At 43.0% G+C, this 5000-nt stretch overlaps 11 non-coding genes across 11 annotated transcripts; all 11 read right to left on the bottom strand.

Annotated features, from left to right (window-relative positions):
• Window positions 1-262: 262 nt before the first annotated feature.
• LOC140366520 (U4 spliceosomal RNA) lies at window positions 263-403 on the bottom strand. The gene has a single exon (XR_011928066.1). It is a non-coding gene; the product is annotated as a U4 spliceosomal RNA (small nuclear RNA).
• Window positions 404-1072: 669 nt separating this feature from the next.
• Window positions 1073-1145, bottom strand: trnap-cgg (transfer RNA proline (anticodon CGG)). Its single transcript has one exon. It is a non-coding gene; the product is annotated as a tRNA-Pro (tRNA).
• Window positions 1146-1247: 102 nt separating this feature from the next.
• Window positions 1248-1319, bottom strand: trnap-ugg (transfer RNA proline (anticodon UGG)). The gene has a single exon. It is a non-coding gene; the product is annotated as a tRNA-Pro (tRNA).
• Window positions 1320-1417: 98 nt separating this feature from the next.
• Window positions 1418-1489, bottom strand: trnap-cgg (transfer RNA proline (anticodon CGG)). Its single transcript has one exon. It is a non-coding gene; the product is annotated as a tRNA-Pro (tRNA).
• Window positions 1490-1857: 368 nt separating this feature from the next.
• LOC140366485 (U4 spliceosomal RNA) lies at window positions 1858-1998 on the bottom strand. The gene has a single exon (XR_011928033.1). It is a non-coding gene; the product is annotated as a U4 spliceosomal RNA (small nuclear RNA).
• Window positions 1999-2667: 669 nt separating this feature from the next.
• trnap-cgg (transfer RNA proline (anticodon CGG)) lies at window positions 2668-2740 on the bottom strand. The gene has a single exon. It is a non-coding gene; the product is annotated as a tRNA-Pro (tRNA).
• A 272-nt stretch (window positions 2741-3012) lies between these two features.
• trnap-cgg (transfer RNA proline (anticodon CGG)) lies at window positions 3013-3083 on the bottom strand. Its single transcript has one exon. It is a non-coding gene; the product is annotated as a tRNA-Pro (tRNA).
• Window positions 3084-3451: 368 nt separating this feature from the next.
• On the bottom strand, window positions 3452-3592 carry LOC140366519 (U4 spliceosomal RNA). Its single transcript, XR_011928065.1, has one exon. It is a non-coding gene; the product is annotated as a U4 spliceosomal RNA (small nuclear RNA).
• Window positions 3593-4092: 500 nt separating this feature from the next.
• trnap-agg (transfer RNA proline (anticodon AGG)) lies at window positions 4093-4164 on the bottom strand. The gene has a single exon. It is a non-coding gene; the product is annotated as a tRNA-Pro (tRNA).
• Window positions 4165-4262: 98 nt separating this feature from the next.
• On the bottom strand, window positions 4263-4334 carry trnap-cgg (transfer RNA proline (anticodon CGG)). Its single transcript has one exon. It is a non-coding gene; the product is annotated as a tRNA-Pro (tRNA).
• A 368-nt stretch (window positions 4335-4702) lies between these two features.
• On the bottom strand, window positions 4703-4843 carry LOC140366483 (U4 spliceosomal RNA). The gene has a single exon (XR_011928031.1). It is a non-coding gene; the product is annotated as a U4 spliceosomal RNA (small nuclear RNA).
• Between the last annotated feature and the right edge of the window lie 157 nt (window positions 4844-5000).

The following is a 5000-nucleotide window of genomic DNA, read 5'->3' as shown; positions in this document are numbered from 1 at the left end:
TTTAAACACAGGACCTTCTTGTTCCCATAGTGACAGTCACACCCCTGGAATGATAAGCTAGAGAACTCATCCAATCTTTTGTCTCATAACTGAAAAAAGGATTAACATTTGAGCAAGTCGTCATCAGTTACTTCTGGTGTACTTCTTCTAGCACGTGCATACCAATGAATTTGATCTGAACTAGCTGTGTACAGAGTATGTAGCTCTATTTCTGGTGGAATGTCACGCTTTTTGACGAGCTTACCTTATACATGAAAATAAGCCTCCTCAGAGACTGTCAAAAATTGCCACAGTCGACTATATTTCAAGTCGCCAAGGCGGGGTATTGGGTAAAGTTTTCAACTAGCAATAATCGCGCCTCGGATAGACCTCATAGGCTACAATACTGCCACTGCGCAAAGCTAACGTGTACTTTGAGAAAGAATGGCCAGGGCTTGGTTCTTGCCACTTCCTGGTCATGGTAGGTCATTGAGGGCAGAGCAAAACTTTGGCCAAGAAGGGAGCTTCTTTTCAAAAAACTGCCTGTAACACCTGGAAAAATGTAGATAGCAGACTTCAGAGACTGTTGACTGAAAGAGTAACAAAATGCATGGGTACAACTTAAATCTTTGCTTTTTGGTACGTCTTCACCAGGCGGGATAAATAATCAATTTTCAACCACTAACCTTGCCACCACAAATAAAACAATTGCTCCAAGCGGATTTGATCTTCTTGCAGTAAAGACAGCCAAACTTTTGGTAGTTTCATTTGTATAACAGTAAATATAGAAAGAATTGTCTTAATCACGTTTGGTGGGATTATTCATAGCTGGAAAGTGCAAGTCAGTGTAGTTGCATTGGAAAGAAGATTTTTTTTAGTGAAAACCCACAAACAATGGCTCATTACGTACCAGGCATATAGAAAGGGCTCGTCTGGGATTTGAACCAGGGACCTCTCGCACCCTAAGCGAGAATCATACCCGTAGACCAACGAGCCACATTTGCATATCTTTTGAGGCCTCAACTAACCTACAAAAGCATTTCAGATTCTATTAAAAGGTCTTTGATCTGAACAGCATCATCTTGATTGTTCTTGAGCTCGTCCGGGATTTGAACCCGGGACCTCTCGCACCCGAAGTGAGAATCATACCCCTAGACCAACGAGCCACATTTGCATAGATTTTGAGGCCTCAACTGACCTACTCAACTGACCATTTCAGATTCTATTAAAAGGTCTTTAATCTGAACAGCATCATCTTGATTGTTCTTGGGCTTGTCCGGGATTTGAACCCGGGACCTCTCGCACCCAAAGCGAGAATCATACCCCTAGACCAACGAACCACATTTGTATAGATTTTGAGGCCTCAACTGACCTACAAAAGCATTTCAGATTCTATTAAAAGGTCTTTGATCTGAACAGCATCATCTTGATTGTTCTTGGGCTCGTCCGGGATTTGAACCCGGGACCTCTCGCACCCGAAGCGAGAATCATACCCCTAGACCAACGAGCCACTTTTGCCCTGCGGCATAATCCAGTCGAATACAGCCCATTGAAATCAATTTTACAACCTAGCTAACACTCACTGGTCGGTCTACGGCTCCTCCGACTTACCGAGATTTAAACACAGGACCTTCTTGTTCCCATAGTGACAGTCATACCCCTGGAATGATAAGCTAGAGAACTCATCCAATTTTTTGTCTCATAACTGAAAAAAGGATTAACATTTGAGCAAGTCGTCATCAGTTACTTCTGGTGTACTTCTTCTAGCACGTGCATACCAATGACTTTGATCTGAACTAGTTGTGTACAGAGTATGTAGCTCTATTTCTGGTGGAATGTCACGCGTTTTGACGAGCTTACCTTATACATGAAAATAAGCCTCCTCAGAGACTGTCAAAAATTGCCACAGTCGACTATATTTCAAGTCGCTAAGGCGGGGTATTGGGTAAAGTTTTCAACTAGCAATAATCGCGCCTCGGATAGACCTCGTAGGCTACAACACTGCCACTGCGCAAAGCTAAGGTGTACTTTCAGAAAGAATGGCCAGGGCTTGGTTCTTGCCACTTCCTGGTCATGGTAGGTCATTGAGGGCAGAGCAAAACTTTGGCCAAGAAGGGAGCTTCTTTTCAAAAAACTGCCTGTAACACCTGGAAAAATGTAGATAGCAGACTTCAGAGACTGTTGACTGAAAGAGTAACAAAATGCATGGGTACAATTTAAATCTTTGCTTTTTGGTACGTCTTCACCAGGCGGGATAAATAATCAATTTTCAACCACTAACCTTGCCACCACAAATAAAACAATTGCTCCAAGCGGATTTGATCTTCTTGCAGTAAAGACAGACAAACTTTTGGTAGTTTCATTTGTATAACAGTAAATATAGAAAGAATTGTCTTAATCACGTTTGGTGGGATTATTCATAGCTGGAAAGTGCAAGTCAGTGTAGTTGCATTGGAAAGAAGATTTTTTTTAGTGAAAACCCACAAACAATGGCTCATTACGTACCAGGCATATAGAAAGGGCTCGTCTGGGATTTGAACCAGGGACCTCTCGCACCCTAAGCGAGAATCATACCCGTAGACCAACGAGCCACATTTGCATATCTTTTGAGGCCTCAACTAACCTACAAAAAAATTTCAGATTCTATTAAAAGGTCTTTGATCTGAACAGCATCATCTTGATTGTTCTTGAGCTCGTCCGGGATTTGAACCCGGGACCTCTCGCACCCGAAGTGAGAATCATACCCCTAGACCAACGAGCCATATTTGCATAGATTTTGAGGCCTCAACTGACCTACTCAACTGACCATTTCAGATTCTATTAAAAGGTCTTTGATCTGAACAGCATCATCTTGATTGTTCTTGGGCTCGTCCGGGATTTGAACCCGGGACGTCTCGCACCCAAAGCGACAATCATACCCCTAGACCAACGAACCACATTTGTATAGATTTTGAGGCCTCAACTGACCTACAAAAGCATTTCAGATTCTATTAAAAAGTCTTTGATCTGAACAGCATCATCTTGATTGTTCTTGGGCTCGTCCGGGATTTGAACCCGGACGTCTCGCACCCGAAGCGAGAATCATACCCCTAGACCAACGAGCCACTTTTGCCCTGTGGCATAATCCAGTCGAATACAGCCCATTGAAATCAATTTTACAACCTAGCTAACACTCACTGGTCGGTCTACGGCTCCTCCGACTTACCGAGATTTAAACACAGGACCTTCTTGTTCCCATAGTGACAGTCATACCCCTGGAATGATAAGCTAGAGAACTCATCCAATTTTTTGTCTCATAACTGAAAAAAGGATTAACATTTGAGCAAGTTGTCATCAGTTACTTCTGGTGTACTTCTTCTAGCACGTGCATACCAATGACTTTGATCTGAACTAGTTGTGTACAGAGTATGTAGCTCTATTTCTGGTGGAATGTCACGCGTTTGGACGAGCTTACCTTATACATGAAAATAAGCCTCCTCAGAGACTGTCAAAAATTGCCACAGTCGACTATATTTCAAGTCGCCAAGGCGGGGTATTGGGTAAAGTTTTCAACTAGCAATAATCGCGCCTCGGATAGACCTCATAGGCTACAATACTGCCACTGCGCAAAGCTAACGTGTACTTTGAGAAAGAATGGCCAGGGCTTGGTTCTTGCCACTTCCTGGTCATGGTAGGTCATTGAGGGCAGAGCAAAACTTTGGCCAAGAAGGGAGCTTCTTTTCAAAAAACTGCCTGTAACACCTGGAAAAATGTAGATAGCAGACTTCAGAGACTGTTGACTGAAAGAGTAACAAAATGCATGGGTACAACTTAAATCTTTGCTTTTTGGTACGTCTTCACCAGGCGGGATAAATAATCAATTTTCAACCACTAACCTTGCCACCACAAATAAAACAATTGCTCCAAGCGGATTTGATCTTCTTGCAGTAAAGACAGCAAAACTTTTGGTAGTTTCATTTGTATAACAGTAAATATAGAAAGAATTGCCTTAATCACGTTTGGTGGGATTATTCATAGCTGGAAAGTGCAAGTCGGTGTGGTTGCTTTGGAAAGAAGAATTTTTTTAGTGAAAACCCACAAATAATGGGTCAGTAAGTACCAGGCATATAGAAAGGGCTCGTCCGGGATTTGAACCCGGGACCTCTCGCACCCTAAGCGAGAATCATACCCCTAGACCAACGAACCACATTTGCCTAGATTTTGAGGCCTCAACAGACCTACAAAAGCATTTCAGATTCTATTAAAAGGTCTTTGATCTGAACAGCATCATCTTGATTGTTCTTGGGCTCGTCCGGGATTTGAACCCGGGACCTCTCGCACCCGAAGCGAGAATCATACTCCTAGACCAACGAGCCACTTTTGCCCTGTGGCATGGTCCAGTCGAATACAGCCCATTGAAATCAATTTTACAACCTAGCCAACACTCACTGGTCGGTCTACGGCTCCTCCGACTTACCGAGATTTAAACACAGGACCTTCTTGTTCCCATAGTGACAGTCATACCCTTGGAATGATAAGCTAGAGAACTCATCCAATTTTTTGTCTCATAACTGAAAAAAGGATTAACATTTGAGCAAGTCGTCATCAGTTACTTCTGGTGTACTTCTTCTAGCACGTGCATACCAATGACTTTGATCTGAACTAGTTGTGTACAGAGTATGTAGCTCTATTTCTGGTGGAATGTCACGCGTTTTGACGAGCTTACCTTATACATGAAAATAAGCCTCCTCAGAGACTGTCAAAAATTGCCACAGTCGACTATATTTCAAGTCGCTAAGGCGGGGTATTGGGTAAAGTTTTCAACTAGCAATAATCGCGCCTCGGATAGACCTCGTAGGCTACAACACTGCCACTGCGCAAAGCTAAGGTGTACTTTCAGAAAGAATGGCCAGGGCTTGGTTCTTGCCACTTCCTGGTCATGGTAGGTCATTGAGGGCAGAGCAAAACTTTGGCCAAGAAGGGAGCTTCTTTTCAAAAAACTGCCTGTAACACCTGGAAAAATGTAGATAGCAGACTTCAGA

This window comes from Eucyclogobius newberryi, unplaced genomic scaffold (assembly GCF_026437365.1).
Source record: "Eucyclogobius newberryi isolate DKJ021-1_F unplaced genomic scaffold, fEucNew1.0.hap1 SCAF_19, whole genome shotgun sequence".
Classification (NCBI taxonomy): Eukaryota; Metazoa; Chordata; class Actinopteri; order Gobiiformes; family Gobiidae; genus Eucyclogobius; species Eucyclogobius newberryi.
This window is presented reverse-complemented; position numbering and strand designations above follow the sequence as displayed.